The sequence below is a fragment of the Corvus kubaryi genome, unplaced genomic scaffold (genome assembly GCF_017639235.1).
Source record: "Corvus kubaryi isolate FWS band 111438036 unplaced genomic scaffold, C.kubaryi_AGA036_p1.0 64950, whole genome shotgun sequence".
Lineage (NCBI taxonomy): Eukaryota > Metazoa > Chordata > Aves > Passeriformes > Corvidae > Corvus > Corvus kubaryi.
In genome coordinates, this window is record NW_024581633.1 from 94,149 (window position 1) to 105,204 (window position 11,056).

Here is an 11,056-nt window from a genome sequence, read left to right on the forward strand (position 1 = left end):
CGGAGCTGGGTGTGATGGGGCTGTGAAGCACTCGCTGCTGCGAGATCTCACACAGATAAGGTGCACTACAGCACCTGACTGTCAGAGGAGCTCAAAACCTTCAAACCCTGTTACAGCTCTCTTTTGCTGCATCCGTCTCACTCCTGCAGGTATCTGGGTGGCTCAGAGCACACATCGTTTCCACCTCCTCTCCAGGCTGTGGGGAACCCTAGCCTGTCCCCCCGGAGTGAGCCCTGGCCCAGCAGCTCTACCTAGAACGTGTCTCATGTTGCTCTCCCTTTGTCAGGGTGTCTCAGAGCTGAGGCTGCAACTGTTTTATCTAAAATTTTCCATGCCTCTAGCCAGGTTTTTTTTGTGCTGGTTTTAAATAGTCAGACCTTCTCTAAGAGCAGGGATTGGAGCAGTGTGAAGTTTCATTCCAAAGGTATTTGCTGATGTCTCTCTGTGAGCGGAAATGTCATCACAGATGGTGAGCAAGGGAAGAGGGAGTGAGTGACAGGGCAGAAAGGCAGCAGGTCGCAGTGCCACCAGCAATCACACAAACCGTGGCCACACACTTGCCATTCCCTGGTTTCAGCTCTGGGGAGGAGCATTTGGGACACAGGTCCCCTTCAGCAGTCTCGCAGGAGAGCCCTTCAGAAGGTGCGAGGGCAGCAGGGTGACCCCTGACTCCAACCAGGGCAGGTCAGTGAGGGTGGGTGCCAGCCCCTGACCACCATCTAGGCATTTCTCCATAAATAAACACTACTGCTGGCTCTGAAGGTTTTTACCTACCATCATGTTTATTGGCAATCATTCACATAATTTTTTCCCCTAACTGCAGCAACCTGGATGCAGTCTGGCATATTTAAGTGTTGCTTCTCATTTCTTTCCAGTTCCTCTGATGCAGGAGAATCACCTCCTTGTAAGCACTGGCTCAGACAATGGTTTATTGTATTCCTGATGACAAATTGGTTTATGATAATTATTAGGCTGATGTTTAAAGCTTTCAGTGTAAATCAATGCAATTAAAAGGAAAATAATACACCATCGTTCATACAGAGAAAGATCTTTGTCTATGGCTATTGTTTCAGAAGAAGATTTTATATGAGAGTTGTTCAGTCGCCATGACACCAGTGCCCTGCTAATGATGCTGAAATGGGACTGTAACACTCTGTTGTCTCTTCGTGTTTCATGGCTACCATGTGTGTGGGTCCCCAGCACTGACCTGAAATGCTCAGGGGCTGAGAGTTCTCTCTCCTGGTTCTTCATGATAGCAGAAAGAGTTGGTGACTTCAGCATCTTGTCACAGACTTCCATGATCCTTCTGCTGTGAGTTCCCTGCTCTGCCTTCTCTTCCCACCCTTCCATGGAAGGTAGTTGGGAGAGCAAATCAATGGACATTTGGTTGTGTTCCCTGTGAGCTGGTCTGTTCTTCAGCTGGAAGATATGTCAGAGACTGAATGTAATAATTTATGGTTTAAACATCTTCATGAAGGACCTTTGCCTATTATAGCAAAACTGTATTACAAAAGCTGCAGAGAAGACCACCACACCCTGAATAGGCCTTCTGACTGAGGCCCTGGACCCCTCCTGATGGAGATAAGATAAAGTAAACTCAGGTCTGGGGAGAAAAGAATACATTCACAGAGGGATCAAGCTTAAAACCTTTGGGGTGCAGACCACAGCCCCAGGGCTATCAGCTGCCAGGCTCGAACAGACCCTCACACCAAAAGGGGGGGGGGGGGGACGAGAGGGGGGAGAGAGGCTTTGGATGTGTGGTGAGAAAGCCTCTGGTGAGAGGCAGAGGAGCTCAGCTGTGGGGCCCCTTCGCCCCAGTAAAAGCTGAATCCACATGAGGGACAGCAGAGGGGTGTCATGACCCATCAAAGGCCCCCCCAAGGGTGTCCCAGACCCTGCACCAGAGCACTGCAGCATGATGCAACAGATCCACAGTGTTGCAAGGGACAGTGTCAAACTGGCCCCCTGCAAGGGAGGCACGTGGGCGTTCCCACCTGGCCCAAAGGTATATTAATCCCCTGGATTCTATTCTATACTTTTTGGCATGGCGTGGCCACAGCGGCAACAGGGGACCCTCACCACCAGCAGACCAGATGGAGGGGATACGTGAGACATCATTGGGACCCCCAGAAGGGTGACATGCTTCCACCTAACCCCTGTCACCTCTCCCTGTCCCCCCACCCACAACTCTTCTCTCTTCTCTCTCCTCTCTCCTCTCTCCTCTTTCCTCTCTCCTCCCTCCTCTCTCCTCTCTCCTCTCTCCTCTTCCCTCCCCTCCCCTCCCCTCCCCTTCCCCGAGGATATCCAAAGTTTCTGCAATTCAGTTCTGTTTTCATGCTTCAAATCTTTTGATTCTGCATTATAAAAACAGACCTGAAATTATTCAAGAGACATCCAGTATTTCAAAGCCACGTTTCTTAATATGACAGTGCTTTAAAATTTGGCCATTATGCAGAGTCAGCTTCTGTGTCCCTTGCAAAGGGACAGTGTTGTGGGTGTGCATTGCAAAGTCCTAAAGCAACTTCGTGATGAGTTCAACTTCACCCTGTAATTTGCATTCAGCCCTTTACAGCTGTATCTGGGTCTTCCGTGGTAGATTTCCTTTTCTTTTTCAATTCTAAGCAAATTTAAAGCCTTTTAAAGGCAGTAAGTGTACATCTGATCTGCCTTTTTCAAGCTGCAATTTATGTTGTCTCGAAGCAGCATTAATTCCAGCCCCGAGGCGGTAGGAGGGCTTACGGCCGCCAGACTGATGAGCAGGAATGGATCTGTGCTGTTTAATTAGGAGCAGCAGCCGCTTCCCACAGAGCTGCCAGCACAGGACCTGGAGGCAGCCCAAGCACCAGACACCCCACGGGGCATGGCCAGTCCTGGCCCCTGCCCCGCACCCACCCACGGTGGTGGAACTCTCCGAGGGGGCAGAGCAGGAGAGCAGCTGGCACACGGCTCCAAGCCCCTCGCCAGCACTCCCAGGTACAGATTTGCCACATCCACCTCTGGGCACAAACTCCATCATTTTGGAGCTGGGATTCACCCTGAGCACAGTCTTGTTCTGGGGAACCTAAAGATTATGTGTAGCACTGTGAAGAAAAAGAGATAAAAATCCCACTCAAATTTCCCTTCCTGCAGGAGAGCATTGATTGTTTTTGTGCTACTAATTGCTCTGTGTTTAAGGAAAAAATTCTGACAGTTCTGGTGAGTCCTGCTTGCTCCAAAACACCTGGGACAGAGAAGCTGTCACTCTTGGAGGGAGGATGGCTAACTAAAAACTTTCTGTGTTTTCTGTAACCAGAGAAAAATTGTCAAGGAAGAATGTATACTGGCAATGGTTTTTCAGGTGTTTTTCAAGGGCAGAAATGAAACTGCATGCCACGTGACAGGGACATAAACCATCACAAAACATGTATGTGTCAGAAGAGGTGTAGGGTGGTTTTCTTTGCCTTTTCCACTCCCTTTGTCCCTGGCCTTGCAAGTGGGACAAATGCTTCTCAAAATGCTTCTGGGACAAATGCAAGTGGGACAAATGCTTCTGGGAGACTCTGGGGGAAGGGAAAGAAGAGTCTAGGAAAGAGGCAGATAAAACTGGAAGCAGCAGGACGTGATGGATATATTTGCATATCATTTTGCATTCGTGAGAACAATCATAACCCACTTATAGAGGGATGACATCAAACAAATGACATATCAGCAAATCAGTTTTAAAGCCTTTCATTTTGTTTCCAAAATAAAGTCTCTGCAGTTATTTTCCTTTTTAATCTAGGTCCATCCAATCTATTTACTGGGATTTATGGACTGAAATTTGGGATAGCTATGTTTTATCTGTCATGCCAAAAATCAGACAAATAAACACAGCCTTGTTAAGTGGGACTGGAAACTGCGGGGTTAAGGGATAATGATGAAAAATGTGTCTGAATGGGAGCAGACACGGGCAGCTTCAGGGGTGGGGCCTGTCTTTGATCACCCGGTTTGATCACACACAGCCCCTGCCACTGGGAGAAACCACTCCCCGACCCCTTCATTTCAAACAATTCCCTGCCTAATTCTGTTTCCAAAACTTTTCTATACTCGAGGAAATGGGGCTTCCTTTTTATGGGAAGGAAAATGATACAAGCAGAGCTCAGTAATTTTCAGAATATATTGGGAAGAAAAGGCATTTATTCCGTCAGGTACCAGCTGAGCCCTGCAAAAAAGATCTTTTGATAAAGCAGAAAAGCCACTGATGATGCAGAAAAGACACTTGAACCTTGCAGAAACGTTCAATAAATGTGTCATGTTTGGGGGAAACCAATTTCAGCTGTGGTCATACTGCAAGATGGGAGTGTTCCACAGTGACCCTGAGTATGCAGCATAGCACAGGCCACCACTGGTCACTGATACTGGCCACACAGCTCTCAGAAGTGGTCATAGTGATTGTCAGTGGTGCTTGGGCCATCACAGATGGGCAGGAGTGAAAGCAAGCTTGGAAACCAGACCTAGACATACATGGAACAGCATATGGAAAGGTAGGACTAACAAAGGATGGGGATCTGTTCCAAGTTATTCCATTCACTGTAGGGTTACAGAAGAGAACTTCATATCTTTTTAATGAGATTTCAAATTCGACTGCTAAAGGTAATAATGTTGTTGTAATTTACAGAGATATTTGTTTCTTCAAAACTGTTGATTAAGGAATTAGAAGTATATAAAATTAATGTAGCACATACTGAGTGGATTTCAAGGCAAGGGATTTACAAGCCTCACAGCAGAGCTGCTGCAAACACAGGAGCAAGGTATTGTGTCTGCCTAGCTCTGGTGGGGCTCAGGTCTTGCTCTGTCAACGTTTAACACTTCTGTCTGTGGTTTTGGGGAGAAAATGAAACCGCCACAGATGACATAAAATCAGAAGAAAGGTGAAGAATGAGGTAGTAAGTCATCGAGGCTGAACATTTGGGCTTTCTAGCTTGGCATAAATAAACGGTGTTTGTTTGTTTTTTAATAAGGTCAAGCATCAAGCCATGTATTCTGGAAGTCAGGAGCCAGGCTGTGTTTGCAGGACAGGGATTGGTGCCCAGAAAAGCAGGGAGCCAGAGAACAACTGAGAGATTATGGAGAATTAAAGCTCCTCATCCAGCACTGTAACTTGAAGGTAAAGGAATGATTTTGGTGGGATAGAGGGAGGAAGTTTGGCACCGGTAAGGAGACACTCTTGTTTCTGTGTTGGATGACACATGAAGATTTCTGTAGCAGAACCTAGCGGGGTCTGAGACAGGGCTGATACAGGGAGCCTTTCTGACCTGATAGTCTATGAACTGAGCTGAGTGTTTCAAATAATGCCTGGTGTGGGTGGATGAAATGCGTGCCAGCTCAACCCAGATGTGCCTTGTCTTCCCGAAGCCTCTTGTGGGAGCCAGGTGCTCACTCCCACCTCCTTGCTGGGGCTTTGTGTGCTCTGGACACACGGATGAATACAGAGGTGGGGAAAGAGGGGTTCAGGTGATACATTTTACATTTCCCCTTTGCTGCTGCCTTTTGCTCCTCTGTAGCTGCTTGGTGAGAACCAACTGTAGCCTTCAAGCACTAGAAATATTTAAAAATCATCCCTTTTGCTCAGAGGAAAGGGGGCATAGCAAACAACTGCCATGTTCCCCAAGAGATCAATAACACCCTGCAGGAAGCTAAATCGTCCTTTATTAATCTGATGAATTAGCCTGATACAGGGAGGAATAGATCAACAGCATGGAAAATAAATGCATGCCCTGAGGCAAAGCTTGTCAGCTATGGAAATAGAAGTGTCTTTTTTTTATCCATAACAAATAATCTTGAAAGTTAGGCTGGGAGACCAAAGTGACTTCTGAGGTTTGTTAGTGCAATGTGGATAGAGAAACTCACTTCTCTCTTTGAAAAGCAATTACACAATCATGCAGAGACAAGCAGTTTCCCTGCTGTGCTGCTGAATTAGAAAGCCTGAATATCTTCCTTCTTATACTTGGAGAGGGACTGATTCAGCCAAGTACTTAGGTGTATGTTTCAGCTCCAGAGTCATTCCAGGAGCTCAGCTTTAGCCTTGAAGTATGAGGATCTGGGGAAAAAGACAAAATGAAATGGCATCAAATTTCTATCTTCTATTGAAGAAGGCAAAAGATAGTTTTCATAATAAGGAACAAAAATCAGCACACCTGACCAGCCACCCTGAAGAGGCAGCCCTGGCCCTGGGTTTTTCCCTTGCCCTTACGGGAACAAGTTGCGCACAGCCAAGAATCATTGTGGCTTTCTCTCTGAAAATGGCATGATTCAGCTGTTCCTTAGAAAATGTGATCAGCTTTTTGAAAGTCTCCACACTACCTTTGGTTGCATTGATTTGACCAAATCAGGGCTGGCTATTTTGAGTTTTCAAAGCACAGCCAATTTGCCAGTGTGGAGAGACTCCTGATGTGACTTACGGACATGGTTTGGTGGTGGACTTGGCAGTGTTGGTTAATGGTTGGACCCAATGATCTTTGGGTCTTTTCCAACCTAAGTTAATCTCTGACTCTATGATTTGTGCCCATTTTCTTTCAAGAACATGGTGCAGCATCACCCAACCATGCTCTGCGTGGGCCAGAGCAACCCGAACCCACCAGCTCTGCAGCAGAACTGGGGCAAATTCTTGTGACTGCTGGAGAGTTTTGTTTCCTGCAGGTGCAGGGGCTCAGCAGGAGCTTTTGCACACCTGCTCATTTCCCAGTAAAATAAGCATGAACGATTATTCTGGAGCCAGGATGATTGACATGTCAACTCTCATATCACTTAGTGTTTTCGCAAGAGTGAGAATTTCAGTTTTCATTTCAAAAGTCCGCATTTCTTGCTTAAACTGTCAGAAACTGCTTGAAGAAATTTTAAGTCAGATTTAGGATTTGAGGGCATGTCAGAATTTGCAAATGGCTGTACATGGCAATCTGAATTGATATATATGGCTCTGAAATTGCCACTGGGGACAATTTTTTGAAAGCATGCTAAAGTAACTCTGGAAGAACTTCAAGCAGAGAGCACAAGGATCTTGGTGTATTTTCTTGGTGTAGAGTTAAGGGCTACATTTTCCCCACTGAACTCCACAGCCTGAGTCAAAATTGAAAACCACTGTGGTCTCTAATTCAATCTTTACAACTTACTACTATTTTTTATTAGATAGAAAATATAAATACAGAAATAGTCCCTTACAGTTATTGGGTCTGTGCAAGACACAAGGTGTTGCCAAAAAAGCAAGAGGGGAATTCTGCAGGTGCAGAACCCAATTCAAATGATAAACTACCTCCAGTGTCACTGCTTTGCTCATTTCCCATCCCTATTGGCAAATATGAATTTTTTTCTGAACCTACAACACTGAATAAAGTTATGTAAATCTGGTGCAATGAAGAAGGCTTTTAAGCTGTGGTAGGTATATCATGGTCCTCTGCCATTCTGTGAAATTGCTTTACAGCCAGGCCATAATCGCAATGACAGACATGCTTGATTGAGTTTTGTCTCTCTGTTAATCTATGGAGTCATTTGCAGGTGAAAATGAAGAGCTATGTGTATCTGGGAAACTGGGGATGCACTGAAAAATTATCCTTTTAATACTGAGCATGGAGATTCCCTTGTGGTATTATAGGAGTGCATTTTAGGATTAGAGTCTTTGGAAGCTTCTCGTTACAAGTGTGATTGATTTTTTAGTGTTTTTTCCCCATAAAGTAATATTAGATATTAAAGAGCATATATTTCAGGTGATAGTGAAAAACTGAAGATTAAGGCAAGGTACTGCGAATGTGAGTGCATAAGAGATGGTGAAGATGACTCATTTCTCTAATGCACAGAGTGAAAGCTTAACTGAAAGGGTGAACAGATGAGAGGCAGAGCACAAGTGGTGTTTTATTGTCAGATCCTGAGAAATGTCATTTCAGACTCTCAGGGGAATTCTGCCTGGGCTTTCCTGTTATAAGTACAATTTGTTGTACATGAAAGAAACCAATGACGGGGGCATGGATGGCCTTTCACAGTGGGATGAGGAGAGCCACACATTCCAGGCAGGGTGGATTTGCAATGGCATGTACCAAAGTAGCCAGGAAGGCTGGCTGTGTCCTTTCCAGGTAAGGATGAGCCAAGGAGAGCTACATCAAAGTGGGGGAAGGTTATCTTGAGTCTACAATAACAGACTTGGTGGGACTCACCAGATCCTGAAGCGGTGCATGAGGTTAAATCCAGCCGGTGCAGACTGGAAGGGCTTTTCTCCTCTTTTTTTTGCATAACCGGGTGCATGCTGCTGCTGGAACCTTGTGTGGCTGCAGTCATCCTGTGCAGCCCTGGAGGGTTCACACTGCCGCTGTGAAAAGGAGATAAAAGCTCTTCTTATCTACATGGCTCCTCTCAGATATCAAGATGATTAGGCACACATATTTGTAAAATGTGCCCCAGCACCTCTTATTATTGACGACAGGGATGACTGGGAGCAATGAGTCAAAGTGAAAAATCAAAAGACAAGGTAAGGCAGTGGGGAGATCGTGACTTCCAGTCACCAAGGCTCTGACATGGTTCTTGCTGACAGGGCTGCTTCCCACCCAGAAGGAAAGACCCTGACAACAACCAGGTTACAGATGGTGCAAAGAGGTTTTGGTTGCTCCTTGTCTAATCATCATAATATGAGCTGTCCCCCTCTCCTGAGAAGGCTGTCCCTGGACAGGTGACAGTGTGGAGCAGTGCCAGAGCAGATGTCAAGAGGCTGAAGCAAGGAGGGAGTCACTGGAGAGGACTTGGCCCTCCTTGAGCAGACCCATTTGATTTTCCCGTTTCCCTTGGAGAAAGAAGAGGAAGAGTAGACAAAGTGAAACAAAGAGTACCTTCACATATTGACTCGTTTCCATGCCCAAACCTGTGTCCTTAAGCTCTCTGCTGGCTCCCCTCATCTGCACCCAATTACACACCCAGTAAGATGGTGAATACTGGGGGATCTGATCATATTTCTGTGGAAATCAATGGCAAGCCTTCCCTGGTTCTGGACCAGGCTTCTGTGAGGGAAATGCTTCTTGTGAACTATGAAAGTTGGTGGGAGAAAAAAACCCAACTTCTTAAAAATCCTTTGCAGTGATCAGCATTTGAATTTAGCCATTCAGGGACTTCTGATCCAGTGTAAGTGGAAAATTGTAACCTTTGCTGAAGAGCGTGATTCTGCTCAGCAGGAGGTGGCAGGATGCTCCGGATCTCGTGGGCTTGAACCCAGAGGGAGCTTTGTTTTTAGGTCTCCTGTTGACTAAGTTCTCCTCTCTCGTTTAGAGAGGGTAGTGTTACTGTAAGGAGGAATATTCAGATGATTGTTGCCTTGGGCCCTTCAGAAAAATTGCCACATTTTACATTAAGGGCAACCTTCCTCACGTAGTACATCTCTGCAATTAATTGTCTTGACACATGATTAGTACCTAGGGGCAAGGACGGATCGTTCTGTTGATTGGGCAGGGATGCGTTATTAATTGTATAAACTGGCTTATAGTCAAAGGACACAAACCAGTGGCTGCAGTTACTGTCACTGTGGAACTGATATTTGAAAGAGCACTGGAGATTTGTGGCAGGGCAATGCTCCTTTGCCATCCCAATATGATTAAGATTCTCTCACTGCAGCTCCTAAGAAATTAGTCTTTAAACCTGATCCTCTGCAACACCAGGTCAGTTGGAATTTCTGGTACCGTGCTGCACCCTCTCATTTTCTTGTGTTTGTTTTCCCTCATTGCCCAGACATGGAATGTGACAGACAGAAGAGTGCAGGCAGCTTCTCCCCAGCTGGCAGGGAGCAGTGTGGAATTTTGTACTTAAAAAAGGAACAAGCTGACCTTGACTCATTCTGAAATGACATGATGCTCCTTTTAGAGTTTTAATGCCATTTTTTCTGCCAAGAAGTCATTTTGAAAGGAAATAAGTTCATGAAGGATGTTACAAGATTTAGCAGAAGTAAATGTCAAAAAACTCAAAAATTATAATAATGGTCATATAGTGTAATTCTTCTCTCTGTATCCCATGTAGGTGAAGCAATTTTATAGCTGTTGTTACACTGTGCAGGATCTCTTCACAGTATTAATTACCAGATGAGATAATACAGTTCAAGCCTTATATACTTCACTAAAATGAATCCCGAAGTTTTCATTGCTGATTACATGCTCTTCGTACTAATGAGGATGCTTTGGAGAGCATACCTGGACATACAGGAGGCAGCCACAGATGAGTAGGAATGATGGCTCCTTCTACAGGTGAACGTGTACAGGAGAAGCTGCAAGGTGGAGGCCAAATGAAAGTCTGACGGCCCAAGGTGGGGGGAATGTGTGAGATGTGATGAAGATGGAACCAAATATTAAGGGTTTTTTTCAGGTTAATGCTATTAGCTGTGAGTTGTGCATTGCAACACCTGCAACATCTCTGCTGACAGGAGGCAGTTCCATGCCCTGCATTTTATTCATGTTCTTTCTCTTTTTGTTTCCAGCTGTGAGGGCTCTGAGGGGAGCAGCTGGTGCTTGAATGCTTTCAGTACCTCTTGCACGAGCAGCGCCCATGCTCATTTCTAAACCTGTCCAACACCCCTGGAGCTGGTGGTGGTGCTGGGTCTCTGGTGGTGCCCAGGGTGGGGAGGACACTTCTGCCCTCAGCCTTGGGGTGACCCTCCTGCCCCCAAGTCCTGCCCAGACACATGGCTAACTGGCTGCCTGCGTGCAGCTTCACACAGTACTGACAAAATTCCTCATCTTGACAGCATCACCCTCTGCTCTCATTACTTTAGAAACAGAAATTGTCCATACCAACTTCTTAGAGTGATACCTGAAGGGAAATGCATGTTATGGTACACACTGTTATTAAGTGCCTCAGGCACCAGCAATCTTTTTTCCTGCCAGCACTGATTCATTAAGCAGCATAAGGAAGTATAACAGTGATGGGTATTAGCTTATATCTCCCTTGCTAATCAGACTCTAATTTGTCTTCTTCATTTTTGTTTCCAGTGTTTTGCATTGTTGTAATGAAGAACAAATAGCACAGGAGAAAAAGCACCTACAGAACTGTAGCTTTTTGGCTTGTGCATTTCTACCAG

At 45.5% G+C, this 11,056-nt stretch overlaps 1 long non-coding RNA gene across 1 annotated transcript; it reads right to left on the reverse strand.

Moving 5' to 3' along the window:
* Positions 1 to 5,649: 5,649 nt before the first annotated feature.
* Positions 5,650 to 8,981, reverse strand: LOC121672772. The gene is made up of 2 exons (XR_006018987.1): positions 8,163 to 8,981; positions 5,650 to 6,058 (listed from the first exon to the last, which is right to left on the reverse strand). It is a non-coding gene; the product is annotated as an uncharacterized LOC121672772 (long non-coding RNA).
* Positions 8,982 to 11,056: the final 2,075 nt, after the last annotated feature.